The sequence below is a fragment of the Bombyx mori genome, chromosome 27 (genome assembly GCF_030269925.1).
Source record: "Bombyx mori chromosome 27, ASM3026992v2".
NCBI lineage: Eukaryota > Metazoa > Arthropoda > Insecta > Lepidoptera > Bombycidae > Bombyx > Bombyx mori.
In genome coordinates this window covers 5,637,365-5,659,270 of record NC_085133.1, presented here as the reverse complement: position 1 = coordinate 5,659,270, position 21,906 = coordinate 5,637,365, and the positions used below count along the sequence as shown (strand labels likewise).

Sequence of the window (21,906 nt, the reverse complement as noted above, 5' to 3'; positions counted from 1 at the left end):
TTATCCAGAAAATTGTAGTGCGTATTATATTTATTTTATCGTTGCGTTGTATTGTAATGACATAAATTTAATTGTAATGTTCTTTAAAACCGAACACTGGCTAAATTAAATAGAAAATATAATGTGAAGTATATTACTTAGATATTTGTGAACCTTAGAAATAATTAAAATTACTTTTATATGGTTTTGTATATCGTTTTTCATTGTCTTATTATTTTATTTTAATAATATTATAATGACAATAAATTTAATGAGTGAGATTGAACCGTAAAAGTAGTTTCAATTTTTTTTTTATTGCTTAGATGGATGGACAAGCTCACAGCCCACCTGGTGTTAATAATAATAATAATAATAATAAACATTTATTCCAAACACAAATTAAGTACAAAAAATAAATAAAAAAGATAACAAAAATAACGAGGCTTGGAAACGGTTACCGGCTCAGCAATGCCTAACAGTAACGAAACAATCGGTACTGCGGCGCTGATCTTCCGCCGGCACCTGCGGAGTGACGCGCACACCAGCATCAGACCGACCAATACACAACATTGTAAAATATATTAAAAAATAAAAGAACATGAATAATAAAAAAAGATACAGTTATGAAAAGGACAACAAAATGACATTATTAAATTAATTAAATAAAAATTAAAGTTAAGTGTTAAGTGGTTACTGAAGCCCATAGACATCTACAACGTAAATGCGCCACCCTCCTTGAGATATAAGTTATAAGGTCTCAGTATAGTTACAACGGCTGCTCCACCCTTCAAACCGAAACGCATTACAGCTTCACGGCAGAAATAGGCGGGGCGGTGGTACCTACCCGTGCGGACTCACAAGAGGTCCTACCACCAGTAATTACGCAAATTATAATTTTGCGGGTTTGATTTTTATTACACGATGTTATTCTTTTACCGTGCTAAAACTGCATTACTGTAATATACGTTGTCTGTATTAACTTAAAGACAGGAAGAGTGTCGTCACTCATTGCGAGACATGAGCTCGAAATCACAATTTGGTCGGGACGCGTGACGGATTTGCGGAAGATAAACTTTGTGGGTTTCATTTTTGTTACACAAACGAATGTCCTTGATCGTGGAAATCGTTCGTGAACATGTATTAGGGATATATAAAAACGGTACTCAAAAGAGGGTAGTTCTACACGAATAAACTCGACGTTTTAATCACTATCCCGCTGACTACGTTGCGATAAACTTCAGTTCTTACTTGCATAAAAATAACGGCTTTCCCGCCCTTCAAATTGGATAATTAGGTAAAGGCTAATATAAAATATTATCGTTTCATAGTCCGCATTATACATAAGTACAAAAATATATCTTATATTACGGAAAACAAAAGTCATTTTCTACACGAGCTATCTATCTATATATTAATACGTGAAGCAAAAACTTTGTATCCCTTTTTACGAAAATTGCGCGGACGGAGGAGTATGAAAATTTCCACATTTATAGAGAAGAAGTGCATAATGCTAATATTTTTTTTAAATAATGCATAAAAGATACATTAAATCAATAAAGAAAACATTACACACACTACATACCATGTATTTGACGCACACACGCATGCATACTATTTATTGTCAAATTTTTGTTCTTGAAGTCTGTTGTCAAATTGAGATTAAATATTGTTTGTAAAGACGAGGGTTAACAAAGGTTAATATTTTTATAGTGTAGTCTCGGCGAAATTTGTGATTATAGAAGTATAAAATACAATCATAATACTGCACAAGCTTACAATTCCAATTAATTATAGTCGAATTTCGATTACCGGGCGACCACTAGTTATATCTAACACGATGACATTTCTTTACTGTGAATTCAAGCACAATTAACAAATTGAAAGTACTAGTTTCCAATAAAATAACTTTAGGTACATCACAGATTGGGGGTTTTTTTGGAGGATCATTTAATTCTAAGCCATGCGCTATTAAATTTACTGATCCACTAACATTTTAAATGACTCCAATATCCAATTTATAATTAATAAGTGCATATAACTCAAGCCTTTGTGTGTGGCATTGTATTGCAATATGTTTTACTCAATGTTGTTAAAAATCAAGACTTACTGATTAACTAGAAATATTACCGTTGCAATGTTAGAAGTCGCCTACGTGACAATGAAATTTTCAAGCTATAATCAGCAGACCTCGCAACAAATAATGAGACATTTCCTTTGAATACGTTACTAACATATATTTATATTGAACGAGATTACTAGTCTATTTAATTAAATAAAATGTTGGTTTATTTTTAATGTGCTATTTTCCGTAATAACACAACACGTTATTGTTACGATACGCGATCTATTGACCGAAACGCGCATACACACATATGTTTACCGTTACACGCTGTCGTCCTTACAATCGCTCTCGCGTGTACAGATCGTAAACCGTTAGTTAACAATGCTACTGTGTATATTCATTGTAAGGATACGGTTTTCTTGATAGCGACGAAGCATAATTATATTTATTGTCTTTTTTAAAGAATTTTCATTTAGAAGCGTAAAAGTTTTTCTGTCAACTATATGGAGGTTTACGACAAAGGGAAGATCTTCTACCGAGCGGGTGTAATTGCTCGCTAGACCGACGGTCCGAATGTTGTTGCTCGGAACTTGTATATAAGCAAGCTTATCTTGAAAATGTCGTAAGTGACATTAAAACACCTGTCAAATATCTCTCTATTTATGATAGCTACCGCCACAAGGATGCGTTTGTTCTTTTCAGACCGAAGACATTCCGTGATATAATACAATCTCTTCTGTTTTAATCTGAAAGTCGGCTTTGACCAGAACAATTATTAGTTTGTAGTTGTTGACGCAGCTACGGAGCAACGTCAAGATTATTTTACCAAGAAATATATTATAGATCATTGGACATAGGGCGACATGGAAATTTTTATATCTTCAAAAACATTTTTTTTACCAATCGCCATTGAACTAAACAAGGCCCATCGCAAATAGAATGCGTGGTGTAGTTGGAAAAAAAAATTTAAACATTGTCACTATCCGTGGCGGGCGTGAGTTGACGAGTACCCGCGCCGATGACGTCACATGACCCACATAACTCCCGGACAACGTCGCGCCTAACTAGAGAGTCCTAATCCCTCATAATAATGACGAATATTCATCGAACTATTGTTTTGTTCAAGGAAAATAGTTGACAGTTTTATTATTAACGCTTTAACTTGTGGTATTAAGTAGAATAAATAAGTCAATGCTCTCTCTACCTTGAGACAAAAAATTAAAGGCTAAATTGCATTAATCGAACGGCTTTGTTATTACTGTTAGTTAAGTTTAGTAGGTTTTACCGAATAGCTGAGGATACTGCTGTTACTCCAGGATAATAGGGAGTCCTTTGCTCACAACAATCCCCTAACTCAAATACTGGGAGGTGTAGGCCAGACTTCAGAAAGCATCTAGAATTGTATAGAAAATGTACAAAGATATTTTATATCATTAAAAAATAATTGCGACAAATCATACACGGTCAACTAAGCCCAAACTAGGATTTCCTGTATCATGAGAACCAATGACTGATATAGATATATAAATATCAAACATCTAGACACAGAGAAAACATACCGGTTCGTCACACAAATGTTTGTCGGAAATGGGAATCAAACCTGCAGCTCTTGGCTGAACAGTCAGTAGTGGCAACCTCTGCGTCACCAGTAATAGAAGAAAATAATATAAGAAGCTATTTTCATTTTATTACATTTTAATTTGAAGATAATCTACTTCATCCTAGCGCATCGTAATCTTGATTTCAAAATGTTTTAATGTTGGTTCAACATCACGAAAACTCATTCTTAATTAACTTTTAAACTTTCGCTGAACAATTCAATGTTCGAGCATCGAAAGATCAATGTTTGTACAATATCGGCTGATTGAATACGGCTTCTGTTCATTATGAATAAAAGAATAAAAGTGAAAATCGTAAATTTCTACTCTACGTCAGTTTCTACTTCGTTTTCTGACAAACCACTTTGATGACAACTTAACACTCACATGACAATACGTGAAAGAGAAAGTATATATTGCGTCTTCGTTTTTTATATTTTATAATGTTTACTTTCAAATCTAGTATGATAGTAATATAAATCGATTCGTATTTTGAACGTTTTCACACTAATCGTGATGCTTAAAACTGTTATCAATGGGATAGATTGGGGCCGAACGAATCAAAAATAAATTCTGATATACGTATACCTTTTTTATTGCTAAGAGGTTAAGTGATTACCGGCGCCCATAGACATCAACAATGTAAATGTCGTCACCTACCTTGACACATAAGCTTTGCGATCAAAATAGGCAGTATTGTGTCACAATTGTCTAGTATCGAAACAATGTTCTTTGGATTCCTGAAAAGTGTCCATGATACACACTGTCGTGTTATGATCACGTTGTTTTCACGAAAATTAAAAAAAAAACGTTTGCTGCATCCTAAGTTACCGTTAAAATTCTTAACGCATCTCCCCTCGGAACAAAATACGATGTGACCGCAAGCACATACACGTACATTAATTCTACCATTTTTTTTCTTTATTGAATCATCACGGTCACTGAATATTGAACCGTGGAAACGTGCTAACGTCCCGAGACGACCTTCGGGGTCAATGATCGATGATTAAACTGAAAAACCAGGAAACATGGTAAATGTGATCATATACATGCCTGCCTTTGTATGTACGTGTTAGTTTTATTAGAGGTAGACGACTTCAGAGCTAACCTATTAAGTAGTTACTAGATACCTATACACACGTGTGCAGTAATTTATGCCATAGCCATAGACGAAAGACCAAGACGTGTAGAGAAGAGACCAAAGTCAGGTTCGGTGCTACAAATTGAGCGAGATCTATGTCCAATAGTGGACAATAGTGGATCGATGAATGATGATGGTACACATCACCACACAGATATGAAGTCGCAGTAACAAATGCTTTGGAATATGTCTCACTTTAAAAACGAATGTGGAAATGTAATGACATAGTTTAGATAGTACCAAAAGCGTCAACTTAGAGAAATTTTAAATAGTATTTGGGCAAAAACTATTATATGAAAAGCCTTTATTACTAATATTTTGGTTCATTAATTAGTCAACGTAGTGGGTAGTTTAGTTTCAAATCTATAAATTCATATCTCCTGAACATTCTAAAACATAACAAAACACGAAACGTTCATCAGCTTTTACATAATGGCAACATTAAATCTCTCTAAACAGACATAATCGAATTCATAATCTAAAAAGCCATAAATCATTTTAATGCAGTTTTAAAAACCGGTTATCGGCACCGTTTTTCCATTAGTCGAAATTTATCTCGTATTCTCTATGGTAGCTTGAGACCATAAGGAAATTACTGGAGTCATTAGTTTACCGTCGTAATTATTGTCAGTTTACCATTACCATAATTGGTGGAGGTCAACGCCACGTGGCCTATTGTACTGTTAGGGATAAACCGATAAACCGGTTGCTAGTTTCCTTTCTGACGCATGTCAAATGTACGACATGAGACAAGAGAGAACGTTTAGCTGCTCATTCTAAAGCATATCATGCGTGCCTTATATACGAGAGGTCGGAACTTTGAGCCTGAGGTCCATCTGTGTCCAGTTTTTTTTTTGTAACTAGTGCGATGTACAATGACCTTACTAAAATCACGTTTCACTTAAAGCGTTTGGAGTTCTAGTCAACTATTTGACTGATATCATGCTAGTTGGAACTAAATATTAATACTTATGTTGAAGAGATAATTGAATCAGCTAATAAACTTCAGAGGTATAAGCGATCGAAGTTTTTAGTGGCAGTTCGAATGGGATGCCTGTGTCTCTTTTTCGCGATGCCGGAGAAATTTGAGTTAACTTTAACGCTATTGAGAACGTTAAAAAACTCTCACTAAACACACAGCTCGTAGGTCCATCTCATTGGTTAAATCTAATCTATTTATCATTAAATATCAATCATATTTTTTTTACTTCTTAATATAGTTTCAACTCGCATAAGAGTTTCACACTTCTCACGTAAAAACTTGTACTGAACCCGTTACTTATTGAGAAAACCAAAAAAAAATCTAGTAAAAAAATAAAGTAGATGCGTTTATGAACAGCAAATGTTTAATTAAGAAACATAAATAGAGTAAATATTAGTGTAGATAAGCACTCATTTGTTTATGGCTCTCCATTGCCGTTTTTGCTATTTCTAATGTAAATAAATTTTAGGTTCCAGTATACGGTGGGGTAAGAAAGAGTTCTTTGAGTGAAATTGGAACTTGAATAAAGTTATTTAATTGATGTAATGACTGGTGGTAGGACTTGCGTGTTCGCTGAGGTAGATACCGCCCCTCTGCTTATTTCTGCTGTGAAGCACTAATGTGTTTCCGTTTAAAGGGTAGGGATTGCCCTACCCTACTATTGAGTTGTACTGTGAATTGAGACTTAGAACTCATATCGTTAAGTATATAGTTGGGTGGCGGCATTTGCTTTATTGATTGTCTATGTGACCGGTAACCACTCAGCACCAGGTGTTCCATAATCACATACACCCATCTAAGCAATAAATAAAAAGATCTGGCCATCTATGAAAAAAAGTCAATTGCGTCTTATAATTTCGGTAAAGAAAAAACTTGTCTGCTAGTTTACATAGCGCCTACGCTTTGAAAAACGTTTGTCTAACTGTTGTTCTTTCAACTGTATGTCAGTGGGTCTGTGTCGGCAAAGACACAATTATATGTAATTAATAATATGACGGATGCGTTTATTTGTTGGAGTTCAGTTTTTTTTTCGTTGCCGTAATAAAATAACGGTCTACCTGATGCTAATAGGTGACCATTGCTCATAGACTATCGCCATATAGCAGTAGGCAGCAAGCCTGTGCCTCTGACAGTGCTGATTTCAATGAGCTTGGGTTACCGGTTATCGATATCCCTATTTTATGTTATTTGTTACAATTCGTTAATAAATAAGCTATAGTTACTCAGACTATCTGATGGTTTATCTATCAATAGGGCCAGTTTTTAGCATATGCCCATTGAAAAACGTATTCACGAAAATTTTTACCTTGCTCGTATGTCGGTATCTACAATGAAGTGATTTTTTTTTCTGTTCAGATAATGTGGAAAAAGGAAACATCTTCATTACTATATGGGTATATAGATACTTGTTATTTGATAATTTATATCTTGTTGTAGACAATTGATGAAACTCGATATTCTTAATTAAGTGGATAGTGGTGGTAGTTTTACCAGGTGGTAGGTCCTCTTGCGAGTCCGCACGAGTAGGTACCACCACCCTGCCCATTTCTGCCGTGAAGCAGTAATGTGTTTCGGTTTGAAGGTTGAAGGGTGGGGCAGTCGTTGTAACTATACTGAGATCTTAGAACTTATATCTCAAGGTGCGTGGTGGATTTACGTTGTAGATGTATATGGCTCCAGTAACCACTTAACACAAGGTGGGCTGTGAGCTCGTCCACCTATCTAAGCAATAAAAAAGTTAGGCAGTGTATCACATATACATAGCTCGTACGTCAGCTTAGTAATAGGCGTTATCAAACTCAGTAAAGCTTATATTGAGAATGGCTACATTACCACTTTAAAAATGAGGTTAGTCCCAATTGTATTCATTGGAGCAACAGGAGCCTGGCCTTCGTTTCCAGTCAAATCCAATCACATGAAATTAATAAGACAATCATAACTTTGCATCGTGAAAATCAAATAAATACCTAAATTCTTCTGAAGTAGGCGTTAAAGTTATTGCAATAATTAAAATCGAATAACTTGGCGATTAATTAAAACCAGATTTCCAAATAAGTTTTGATTACAAAACCGAAAAGTTACCTTGAAATGCTACTGAGGTTTTTGACCTAACTATTTTAATAATAAAAATGATTATCGATATAATAGGAACTAAACGTTATTATCGACAACAAGCAATTCCAATTCGGGGTACTTGAACCATTTAGTTTTTGTTTGAAGGCAAAAATGTTTTGGCATGTGGCTAAGTCATTCGTAAAAGTAGAATACATCGGAACCAATTCGTGAGAATGTAATACTGAATATTTTTTTCAATTTCAATTTTGAATTTAATGACTCAAAAATGTAGACAGTTCAAAATTAACATCTGCATTGTGAACTATCGTATATAGGATACATAATTAATTTCCAGAAAACTTGTCCTCAACTGAATTAGCCTGTCCAATATGTAATCTAGTATTTTGATGAATCTACACTTGTTTCACTGAATTCATTATAAAATACTATATTTTTATGTTACTTTTAAACATACGTATTGTGTTCCCTTAAAGGTATAGGTATTTTTAGTCACCCCTCATTGGGTCTACTAATTCCGATTGGCTTAAGCTATCTCTCTACGATCTGTTGTGATATATTTAATGTAAGTAGAAAAAAGTTTAATAAAAAAATCTAAGAAAGCGATAACGATATACAATTTTCGCGTTTATCGTACTTGTAAAACATGCGAACAACGTTCAAGAGTAAGGTCAATGCGATCGGGTCGTTGCCCTCGCCGCTGGCCTAGCCAACTCTAGGTATACCACGTTTTTAAATACCTTAATAGCTTTTCTATATATTTGATTTTATAAATGCTGACACCCGTTTTAGCGACCTAAACGCACACGTCGCGTCACTTATTCCAATAACATTGTCAACCAGTTGCTGACAGTATCGGTTGTTAATTATACAAATCATATTGGTATAATATTTTCAAATCGGTGATGTCTTATGGGGTCGACACGGACATAGATCTGTGTATTATAGACATGTCTAATACTATTTATTGTGTGTGTCAATAGTAAGTACCAGGACGACACGATGATTGGGATGTTTAAATGACACATAAATATTAATATCTTTGTTTGTCGTCTAAATCAGTGATGTCTTATGGGGTCGACACGGACATAGATCTACGTATTATAGACATATCTAACATAGAACAGACAGCATCGAAGACTGTGTGTTGGTCTGTGGTATCTATATATTAATACGTGAAGCAAAAACTTTGTATCCCTTTTTACGAAAATTGCGCGGAAGGAGGAGTATGAAATTTTCCACACTTATAGAGAATATAGAGAAGAAGTGCACAAAGCTAATATTTTTTTTAAATAATGCATAAAAGATTCATTAAATCAATAAAGAAAACATTACACACACTACATACCATGTATTTGACGCACACACGCATGCATACTATTTATTGTCAAACTTTTGTTCTTGACGTCTGTTGTTAAATTGAGAATAGATTAAATATTGTTTGTCTTTGTAAATATTTTTTATAGTGTATGTAGTCTTGGCGAAATTTGTGATTATAGAAGTATAAAATACAATCATAATAGTGTACAAACTTACAATTCCAATTAATTATAGTCGAATTTCGACTACTGCGGGACCTCTACTATTTTCAAATCAGTGATGTCTTATGGGGTCGACACGGACATAGATCTGTGTATTATTGACATATTTAATACTATTTATTGTGTGTGTCAATAGTAAGTACAAGGACGACACGATGATTGGGATGTTTAAATAACATATAAATATTAATATCTTTGTTTGTCGTCTAAATCAGTGATGTCTTATGGGGTCGACACGGACATAGATCTACGTATTATAGACATATCTAATACTATTTATTGTGTGTGTCAATAGTAAGTACAAGAACGACAAGATGATTGGGATGTTTAAATAACACATAAATATTAATTTCTTTGTTTGTCGTCTATCTTCATATTCATGCTACATTTAAATTATACTATGGAAATCCGAAGATGGAAATAAATTTAAAATACACTGAAGAATACATTATACAGAGCTTGTTTTTCGATTTTTAATTTGCATTTTTTTTTTTTTTTTTTTTTTTTTTTTTTTTTTTTTTTTTTTTTTTTTTTTTTATTGCCTTTGTAGGCAGACGGGCATACGGCCCACCTGATGGTGAGTGGTTACCGTCGCCCATGGACTTCAGCAATGCCAGGGGCAGAGCCAAGCCGCTGCCTACCGCTTAATACTCTCCACAAGCCTCGTTTGAAGAAGGACATGTCATAGCGCTCGGGAAACACCGTGGAGGGGAGCTCATTCCATAGCCGGATGGTACGTGGCAAAAAAGATCTCTGGAAACGCACTGTGGATGACCGCAGTGGCTCCAGGTAGTATGGATGAACTCTACTCCGGTGGCGGGCGGTGCGATGGTAAAAACGAGATGCTGGTATCATCTCGAACAATTCCTCAGAGCACTCCCCATGGAACATACGGTACAAAATACAGAGGGAACCGAAGTCCCTCCGCAGACCCAGAGGCTCCAAACGATCCGAGAGAATGGGATTATCGACAATCCGAACGGCCCTCCTCTGTATGGAGTCAAATGGAAGAAGCTGGTATTTGGGAGCCCCAGCCCAGAGATGGGAGCAGTACTCCATGCGAGGCCGGACTTGTGCTTTATAAAGCAAAAGTCTTTGTCCAGGCGTGAAGTACCGCTTCGCTCTGTTGAGGACTCCCAGCATTTTGGACGCCAACTTGGCTTTGCCTTCCAAATGACTCCGAAACTGGACATCGCTCGAAATGTCGACCCCAAGTATCCCGATACTCTCGGAAGGTTGCAGGGATACTCCTTGGAATTGCGGCGCCATGACAAAGGGGTCCTTCTTCGCAGTGAACGCGCAAACTTGTGTCTTTATCGGGTTGAATTGAACCAAGTTCAATTCACCCCATTCGGAGACTCGCCCCAGAGAGTTCTCCACTTCAGACACAAGTTTTGATCGTCTCTCTTGCACCACGCTCCGAGAGAGACTCTGATGGCCGATATATCGCGCATCCCCCGTGCTGTCATCTGCATAGCAATGCATGCCATCAATAGACAGCATGTCATTGATATACAGGATGAAAAGCGTGGGGGAGAGCACCGAACCTTGTGGAACGCCAGCGTTAATGGTCATGGTATCAGAACAGTCACCGTCTACAACGACCGTGATGCTCCGCCCATCCAAAAAGCTAGCGATCCACTTGCAGAGACCCTCGGGGATTCCGTAAGATGGTAACTTCGATAGAAGTGCCCTATGCCAGACCCTGTCGAAGGCCTTCGCGATATCAAGGCTCACAGCAAGAGCCTCGCCCTTGCTTTCCAAGGCTTCAGCCCACCTGTGAGTAAGGTATACAAGAAGATCGCCAGCTGAGCGACCGTGACGGAAACCGTACTGTCGGTCACTGATCAGCTGGCGATCCTCCAGATACTTCAGGAGTTGTATATTAATTATTCGCTCCATCACCTTGGAAAGCAAGGAAGTTATCGCGATAGGCCTATAGCTCGATGGGTCCGACCGGTCACCCTTCTTGGGGATAGGGTGGACGTGGGCAGTCTTCCATGAAGACGGAACCCTGTTAGTGCAATAAGAGAGGCGATACAAACGCGTTAGCGCAGGCGTCAGCTCAGGGGCGCACGTTTTCAGAACCACTGCAGGGATGCCGTCTGGCCCGCTCGACTTATGGACGTCCAGGAGTCGGAGTTCCCGCCTGACTGCACACTGTGTAAAGCAGATCTCGGGCAGGGAACTATCACACCGGAGGATGTTCGGTGGTGTGGCACCCCCGTCGTCCACAGTCGAGTTCGAGGCGAAGAGTTTGACCAGAAGGTCAGCCTTCTCTTTCGCACTATGGGCCAGACTGTCATCGGACTTGCGTAGTGGTGGGAGACTAGACCTGCAAAAGTTTCCTTCTGCAGCTTTGGCGAGCGACCAGAAAGCACGGCTCCCAGAGGGATAGCTCTTCAGTCGCTCGCCAATTCTAGCAACGTGCTCCGACTTCGCCTTGGCAATAACCTTCTTGTAGGACCTGGAAGCGGCGTTATATTTCCGCCTTTCCTCTGAGATGTTAGGGTCCTGACGTCTCCTGGCATTATCCCATGCCACGTATGCGGACCGCTTGAGGTGTGCAGCATCCCTGCTGGCATTGTTATACCAGGGTCTGCTGCGACCCCCAACGGGCACTTCAGAGGAGGGAATAAACAATTCCATCCCCTGGAGCACCACGTCTTTAAGACGGTCCGCACAGACGTCAGGATCAGCAGAGGAAAAGCAGAACCGCCCCCATGGGTAGGATGCGTAAAATTCACGCAATCCATCCCAATCTGCTGACATATACCGCCAAACTCTTCGATACCCGGTCGTCGTTCGACGATCAGGACGAGAGAGTGGAACGGCAGCACGAATAAGGCAGTGATCAGACGATCCAAGCGGAGCGTCGACCACCACACTGTATCCGGCCGGATCTGTGGTCAGCAGAAGGTCCAACAAAGAAGGCTCGTGCCCCTCGATATCTGGGACACGGGTGGGCTGTGTCACCAGCTGGGAGAAGCCGTAGGCCAAGGCGAAATCGTAGGCAGTCCGACCCGGGAGGTCAGTGGTTCTGGACCCCAACCACTCTTGGTGGTGAGCGTTAAAGTCTCCAAGAACCACCACCTCCGCAGATGGGTACTGCTCAAGCACGCGGTTAGTCCCCTCTTGCACATGCTCAAACAGAGCTGAACCTGCATCACTGCTGTGGGACCTGTACAGGCACGCGTAGATTCGGCTACGGCCCCCGTGATCTACGCGCAGCCACAAGAGGGACAGGTCCCGTTGTTCGAGGCCCCGAAGACGGCGACAACAGACATCAGCCCGGACGAATACGCACACCCCGGCTTTACGCAGGAAGTTGTGCTCCAATACGTAGCCGGGGTATTCAAGGTATGAGGTATCATCCGGAGCAGATATCTGCGTCTCCGTTAAAAAAAGCAGGGCAGGCTGCGCCGTCTCAAGGTGGTGGTGTACGGCGTCAAGGTTGCTATGTAGGCCCCTGACATTGCTGAAATCCACATTAAATGTGGAATGGGGAGCCGCCTGTAAAACCCTTTTCTTTTTTTTCGACTTCATTAAGTTGTTATATTTCGGGAGAGTAGGATTAGGAGAGGTAGGATGTTAGAGGTGAGATCGAGGCAACACCTGAATGAAGCGCGGAACATAGTACGTGCTCGACCACGGGTTGCGTGAGAGACTGACGCAGGGCATGGAAGGGCCCCCAGTCCACTCTGCGTGCGATCGCCGGGATCCACTCCGGTCTCCGACTCCGGCACGACGACCGCACGGCAGAATTTTACACCGGTTGGCGGGACAGCTTCCCGGGGCGGAGTTTAGTAGAGACACCCGGGTTCAGGTCCCCTACTGACCGGCGGGCGGCAGCGGATACCGTTTCACTGGGTCTCCCTATACCCCCGTCAAACAATCACGCCCCGCGAGTTCGCACGCACGTCTGCTCCGCAAGTTCCAGGCGTAACCAAGACTCACCCCCAACAAGGAAGGGGAAAGGGAAGGGATAGAACTGGCTCTCCAACCCACACGCCGGAACACAGCTAGGCTATTTGGCGGCGGATTCTAGTTGGAGGGTGGTCGCCAGCCAGTCGGACTAAGTCCTACCACCGGTTATGTTTTCGGCTCCCGTTTAGCACCACCCAGGGGTCACTTGTAGGGAATCGCGGGTTAAACCTACGGAAGCGGGAAGCACCAACCCCCAAATTAATGCAGTTGCGTTTTTGTAGCTTTTAATAATCTATTTGGTCTCACAATTTTTTGTTAGAACGATTAAAAATATAATAAATTATTTCTTGCAGGATGCAGATCTATTAATTTAATTAATAATAATTATTTTAATAATTTTAATAGATTAAAGTAACTATTGGAAAGTTCGAATTGACGATTTTTGTTAACGCTTATACAATTTTTTTTTTTTTTATTGCTTAGATGAGTGGACGAGCTCACAGCCCACCTGGTGTTAAGTGGTTACTGGAGCCCAAAGACATCTACAACGTAAATGCGCCACCCATCTTGAGATATAAGTTCTAAGGGTCTCAATTATAGTTACAACGGCTGCCCCACCCTTCAAACCGAAACGCATTACTGCTTCACGGCAGAAATAGGCAGGGTGGTGGTACCTACCCGTGCGGACTCACAAGAGGTCCTACCACAAATGATATATAATTCGTCACTTGCAAAATTAAAACGAATATAAAGAAAATAATTTGTTGTAATACGTCAAAAATGTTTAACGCGTGCCAAAGGACTGGATAAATAAATATACATACATACGCTCAAAGTCAATTATCCTCCGTCGTTAGTTCGAAAAAGGTTTATATATTAAGGTTAATAAATTTATATATTACGGTTTATATATTAAGATTAAGGTTTATATATTTTTTTAAATAGATCTATAAAACACAAATTATACATTTAGTAATGGGTCTTGTTAGGTTTGGATGATAAATAAAGTAATACGATTCTCTGAAATTGTAAGCATTTAATCAATTAGTTCATATTAATATTTATTGCGGTAGGCAGCGGCTTGGCTCTGCCCCTGGCATTGCTGAAGTCCATGGGCGACGGTAACCAATCACCATCAGGTGGGCCGTATGTTCGTCTGCCTACTAGGGCAATAAATAAAAAAAAATCGTTCATATTTATATTTATAGGCAATAAATAAATAAATAAATAAATTGGTTACAGTAATTATATATTGAAACTGCAAGTTTGTCCAAGTTCCTGTTATGGATAATTTTATTTAGATTAGAGCTATGTGGCTTATTTTGAGATTTCTACATCTTGACGTTCCATGATTGTGAAAAATTTTCAAAATGTTATAATCTTGAATCATTATCATCATCATCATCAACAGCCCACAGTCGTCCACTGCTGGACATAGGCCTCCCCCAATCCACACCACTGAGCCCGGTCTGCGGCTCTCCTCATCCACTTCTTGCCGGCCACCGTGCGGAGGTCATCGCACCATCTAGCCAGGGTGCCATGCCACCATCTCCAATGAAAAGTTAATTGACGAAAACTTGTCAGTCGTGGGTATAATTAAACCTGCCATTTGTCTGCAACTCGAAATAATACATGAAAAACGTGAGAATAAATCTTGAAACGAGTATAGTGAAAGTATAGAAATCTCCAAAAAACTGTTCGCTGCAGATATTAGCTTGGTAACGTCCATATAACTGTAACTGCATGTAGAAACCATTGAGCGGTAGGACCTCTTGTGAGTCCGCGCGGATAGGTACCACCACCCTGCCTATTTCTGCCGTGAAGCAGTAATGCGTTTCGGTTTGAAGGGTGGGGCAGCCGTTGTAACTATACTGAGACCTTAGAACATATATCTCAAGGTGGGTGGCGCATTTACGTTGTAGAAGTCTATACGCTCCAGTAACCGCTTAACACCAGGTGAGCTGTGAGCTCGTCCAACCATCTAAGCAATAAAAAAAAAGGGCATTCTTAATACCAAGAAAATTCTAATATTTAATCGGTCTATTTTCCTTATACCCTTTTTTGGTTTCATAAAAACTAGGTATGTTTTTTTGTCTATAAATGTGTAACGATCTTTTATTTTTTTGTTGCAGGTAATTGAACTGTCGATTTAAACGCTCGTCGTTAAGGATAAAATATACATATGTAAGTGTATTATACAAGATACGACTGGAGATTAATATAAGGATATTACTCACACATATCATTTGTAATTATCTAGTGTTCCTTATCGTTATTAGGATCAAGGTTAGTAGGGACAAAGCCCAGAAGGAAATCATTATCGGCTTGTAAAGAAGAAGATGCAAAGAATCAAAGGCGTCTTGGAAAGCACTAGCTTTATCATCATCATCATTTCAGCCTATCGCCGTCCACTGCTGAACATAGGCCTCTCCAATAGATTTCCAGTGCGACCGGTCCATTGCCACCTGCATCCAACGAGACCCAGCGCTTTTTACTAGGTCGTCGGTCCATCTAGTAGGTGGCCGTCCCACACTGCGCTTGCCAGTACGTGGTCGCCACTCCAGGATCTTTCTGCCCCATCGACCGTCCTCTCTTCGTGCTATGTGGCGGCCGGCCCATTGCCACTTCAGTTCACTAATTCTACGGGCTATGTCAGCAACCTTCGTTCTTCTAGGGATCTCCTCATTTATAATATATAGCTTTATAATGCTTATATATAATTAGGGTGTTTCCCGAACGTATGTACTACTTAAAATGAGGTTTGCTGTGAGTACTCTGCGGTAGACTGCAACTTGCTTGTCCCTGTGGCATTTTCGCGTCTATGAGCGATGGTGACAACTTTGTCAGCTTTTTCACGTGCTTGCCTGCAAAGGCTCTAAAAAATTTAGTATATTACACATATTCAATAACGCAACGTTGTAAATTTCCAGGTTTCTGTAGACTATTGAATTAATACTTCTTTTATTGTCATTAACTAAGTTCGGTAATTTTGTTTACCGTATTCTTTTTACGCAATTTTAATTAGAAGGAATTCTTAGAAATGTATATAATGACTATATATATATATTTTTTTTTTTTGATTAAGAACTAGCTGAACTACAACAATACAAATTACTATATATATATATATATTTTTTTTTTTTTTGATTAAGAACTAACTGAACTACAATTATATCTCATTTTAAAATGTAGATTTATTATTATTGTTACTTTGGCTTTATGTTTATGGATCAGTCTTCATTGGACTTTATGATTATATTTCAGAAATTATATAGAACAGACAAGGCTGTATGGGCTTAGATCCCCTTGCCTCTGCTAATAAGGAAAAGTTGTACCAAAAAAAAAAGGTTTTTGATCTTATGTTTTGTACAGAATTTAATCTTTGTTCGTTTTTTGTTCGAAAACAAATTATACCACATCCATAGCTTATTATTAGGCGAGTATTTTAGTAACAATGCTATTATCTATATCACTAAAATAGGTATGCAATATTCAATAATGTCTCTTCGAGTTTGTATTCTGGGAAAAACTATTAACAAAACGAAAACTATTTATGACTGTGGTATTCACTGTTGTGTTTGTCTGTTGTATTTTATTGAATATCTTATTATATCCAACAGTAAATTATATAACGAGCTGTTAATTAATTACGATAAATGACATTGAAATTTTTTTTTTTTTTTGAAGTAACAATGTGGACGTCTTACTTTTATAGCTCTAGGCCCAACTTCTGTTTAGCGCTTACCGAAATGCCATCGGTTGTCCTGAGCTACAAACTGGAATACAAGATGGGCTTACACCAGTAATTACTGCAACGGTACTAATCCATTCGGACTTATAATTACACGTATTTTAGCCCATAATTTGTACAAGGAACAAAGAAAAATTAGGTACCTGCCTTGTTGTACCTTGCACAAATTAGGGAGTTTGTTGAAAGAATAAGTAGTTACAGATACTGCTACGGCAAGTTCGCTGTCTTCCGATTAATAACTAATAACAACTCTTGAGCTTCGCATTGTATTAAATGATTACGTATTTTATTATCTATACATTTAAGTAGATTGTTACATGTTAAAAAATCCTCTTTCCATTCAAAAGTGGTTGTATGGTTTTTGCGGATTAATATGCAGATTAACATTTCATTAAAATTAGAACTCTACAATAGATGTGTAAGAATTCCTATATTGTGAAGCGTATAAAATACTTTCATCTTTATGTATGTATTTGTAAATCATTTCAAAAGAATTGAAAATCTGTTTGCAAAGTTCATTCTTTCAAATAGGATACGAACTGTAGAGTATGCGGAAAGATAACGCAAAATCGAATTTCTATATTCGTATCAGGAAGCTGGAGGAATCAATGTTAACGAAATAGCAGTTAACATAAACATTGCGATTGGTTTGAACTTGGCTTGTGCCAAAACGTTCGCAAATTAACGTTGTTTATTGAAAGAAAAACGAAAATTATCATCATTTCACAACGTACGGGCGTGTACGTTCACGCGGAGATTTTAACGCAGACTGCTCGTAATTTTAGACTCAGTGTTGGCGTGATGTCCGATTTTCGTATCGATTTTAATAACGATTATGCTTAAGTCGATTTTAGTATCAATCAATCGCTATAACTATTAATATAACTTAAATGAATAAAAACCTGGGTCATCTCGTCTGTCTTGAAAGTAATAAAAAATAATTAATGCGGTGAAGCATGATTTGACTACTTTTGTAATATTACTTTGTGACGCCTTGGAGATTAATTTGACGAGATTTTATTTTTATTTTATATTTTCCACAAACGTGGTAATTATTTTCAACTCTAAGTTCAATATTTGTTTCGTGGCAGTAACTTGAAGATTAAATGTCTTATTTTTTTCAGAATTTAATTTTAAAGAAACACTAAAGCTTTTTTAATTGTTCTCTAAACAGAAATGAAACAAACTAGTTTAGTACAAAGTCTATAAATAGACAGACAAAACTATGTATTTCCGTTTAGTTTTAGGGTTCTTAAACTAAAATAATAAATTTGTTCATTGACTTAATGTTTGCTTTTAATAACCGCCAATTTGTCGTCTATAGCGTACATGTAGTAAAGTTAATATACATACATACAATAAACTTTAAGACAATTATATCACTTAAATCTAGCTAGGTAATATGGTCTTAAACACAACATTCGTAATTTAAAAAATGTTTTAGTCGATCGATAAAAATCGATTTCACGAATCGTCTAAAATCGTAACGATCATTACATGATCACGTCCCTAAAAACATCCATCTATTTTTGCACATCGTAAGCCGCGGTGCGTCCGCGCAGTTACAGTTTTATAAATAGTTCACGTAAAACATTTGAACTCACTGGCCTAGTCTAACACTTGACGCCGAATGGATAAGTTCAATAGCTACGAAATGAAAATAACCATAGCATTATATTTGAGAATTATTTGTATACACTCTTTCCGGAGACCGTTAGACGTTTAACTGCAGTGTTTTTCTTGAATAAATTTCCATATCATCCTTGTCACATAAATCAATCCATTTGAAAAGGTCATTTACACAAATCGTTGATAATTCTGAATGTTTTTAGTATTGTTAACATTTAATTTTACTTCTACTCTTATATCTATTAATTTTATTATTATCACTATCATTTAGAAATTAAACAAGAATGAAGAAAAAATACGATCTCGGATTGGATGGACCAACGAAAATATTAATTGATTTAATTTAAAATCTCGAGATCGAAACGTCCATACCATTTTCTGTTTTTAGAGAGAAATTGGCTCAATGCGATGATGATAAACTTTTGAAAGAAGCTTTTCAAATATTTAGATTAGTAAGAATTAAATGAAATTTTCTAATACTAAAAAGATTTCATATGTCACATTTAATTCGTTTTTCTGTATTTTCGTAACAATGTCAGAATCCTATACCGTTTTCGTGGTAACAGATGACTAAACATTCTAACTATCGTCTATTTTTATTGTACCTCATCGCTTTTGTTTCAATTTTAATGTTCTATGAAACGTGTTGGAATTCGTTTATCAGTAAACTAGCGACCCGCCCTCGCTTCGCTTCGGAAACTGTAATTTATTATTGATTTCTCCACCATTTAATGGATGTTATTATACATACAAACCTTCCTCTTCAATCACTCTATCTACTAAAAAAAACCGCATCAAAATCCGTTGCGTAGTTTTAAAGATTTAAGCATACATAAGGATATAGGGACAGAGAAAGCGACTTTGTTTTATACTATGTAGTGATAGTGATGATACATTCATCTAGCTTTAATATGTGTATTGTCAGTATACCTCAAGCCGGTATCGATCTTGGAGACCCTTCGCAAATGTCCGTCCCCAACTTAGGGAGTGCTAACCCCATTAGGACTAGGGGCAGATTCGTATGAGGGCGCGATCGGACTACAGTGCGAATTCTGTGTGCACGCATAACTAAAAGATCCTCACCAAGATTTGTATTCGTGAAAGTGTGCATCAGACACGCTCGTGGCTTGATCGGTGAAATAGCCGTTTTTTTTTTTTTTTGATGAGCTTGGCGGAAGAGCTCACTGCCCACCCGGTGTTAAGTGGTTACTGGAGCCCATAGACATCTACAACGTAAATGCGCCACCCATCTTGAAATAAAGGTCTAAGGTCTCAGTATAGTTACAACGGCTTCTCCACCCTTCAAACCGAAACGCATTACTGCTTCACGGCAAAAATAGGCAGGGTGGTGGTACCTACCCGTGCGGACTCAAGTCCTACCACCAAATCCTGTAGACAGACGTACGCTTCCAGTTTGAAAGGTAGGGGACAGCCGTAAAACAATTGGGACTTCAGTCACATGTCGTATAGTGACTAAAGGTGCGGTAGGCAGCGGCTTGGCTCTGCCCCTGGCATTGCTGAAGTCCATGGGCGACGGTAACCACTCACCATCAGGTGGGCCGTATGCTCGTCTGTCTACAAGGGCAATAAAAAAAAAAAAAAAAAGGGGTGTCCTTCCTATGTCTTCATCCTTTCTAATGCTCAGGTTCGACGTGCGTAATATACGCTTGAATTTTATTATAAACCACAATATCTCTAAATCGAGAATCGTAAATCGATAGCGGTCAATCTAAGTAGATGACTCGTCAGAATACTTTCGAATTTATTAGGTAATAAAAATAAAACGAAAAGACTCGTTCCGTAACATTTAACCGCTGAGTATGAAAAAATTACGATTTTTATTATTATTTTCAAAAGATTATTATTTCACTAAGATTATGTCACGATTGATCCGTAGTCTATCGGTTTATAGTTTAATATTTTATGGAATACTAGCAGGGGAAGCGGGCATATGATTTTGGGGGGGACATGAACAAATGAAATGCCGCCAACCAAAGTCACAGTTCTCTAGTACTTAGCTATGACTATCACAAAGTGATATCTACACATTTGCATCTATCCTGATTGGCCTCCCTTTGGCGCCAACAACGGTGTGTACTAAGGTTCTGATTACGAGCTAACGTTTAGAAATTTTTGGATTATAATTTAATATACATATGTAGTTTAATGCATGAAACTACAAAGTCACATATACAATTAATTACTTAAATATGTGTTTGATAATTGATTATTAACCTTTCTTGATTATATATATATGGGATATATGAGTCATTACCATGAATATAGAGATTTTAAGCAACTACATGAAAGGATTTTTTTTTTGTTTATTGAATACAAGTATTTATCTTTTTATTGCATAGAACGAGCTTAAGGCCGACCAATGTTAAATGCGTACCGAATCCCTAATAGTCTTTTTTTTTAATTTACTTCCACGTAATCGCGCCTTGTATCAAACAAAAAACCAGAGTACGAAAAAGTGTTAGCGAAATGTTAACCAGAAAATATGAAAAAAATATTATGAATCTTAAGTTAAGTTCAAGGAAAGATTTGTATTACCTCGTTTAACTGATCCAACTGCATTTTCTGACATCTAATCTTACAAATCTTAACTTTTTGTGTTTAGGTACATGGCAACGACCTTACACGTTCTTCTGCACTTCGAAAGCTGTCCGTCTGGACGTTTTTTTCCCATAGGATCCCCTATATGTCTATCCTGCTCTAACAAAATTCTTAACGGACAACTTATAAATCGATTTGTCTCGCCTCAACACCAAGAGATTCGATCAGCAGCGATATCGTTGTCTCTGTCTTGACTTTTAAACCCGTCTTTGTGGTTTCATATTTTTAATTTGCCCTTTTTTTTGCAGCAGTTGAACTGCTCCGTCTGTTAAATATTAGTCGAATGATTTAAAAATATATGAGATGCACTACTGGAAATCCATTTGAGTGTGAATAACTAGTGCTGAGAAGAGTTGTTTATCCCATTTATTAGGTTTATAATAATATGTAGTTCTCGAATTAGTTAATGAAAAGTTTTTAAAAATTAATCAGTTAAATTATTTTCTGATAGATTTTGAAGCTCATGTGGTAGTCAATTATGATTGTTACATTGTTTTGACTGTAAACGAATTTAAGAAACTTTGAAATAAGTATGATTGTTTCCTAATGCCGTTTCTTAATGGGGATGAATTGTCTGAAAAAAACTCCAAATATGTATATTAAG

At 37.8% G+C, this 21,906-nt stretch overlaps 1 protein-coding gene, 1 long non-coding RNA gene and 1 other non-coding gene across 3 annotated transcripts in view; 1 reads left to right on the top strand and 2 right to left on the bottom strand.

Moving 5' to 3' along the window:
• Positions 1-21,906, top strand: part of LOC101740640 (dual specificity tyrosine-phosphorylation-regulated kinase 2) — a 212,287-nt gene that overhangs the window by 73,218 nt on the left and 117,163 nt on the right. The gene's annotated exons all lie outside the window — the stretch shown is intronic.
• The window catches only part of LOC134201541 (uncharacterized), a 315,836-nt gene that overhangs the window by 198,237 nt on the left and 95,693 nt on the right, over positions 1-21,906 (bottom strand). The window lies entirely within an intron of this gene.
• Mir2774b-2 (microRNA mir-2774b-2) lies at positions 2,550-2,626 on the bottom strand. Its single transcript, NR_107355.1, has one exon. It is a non-coding gene; the product is annotated as a microRNA mir-2774b-2 (primary transcript).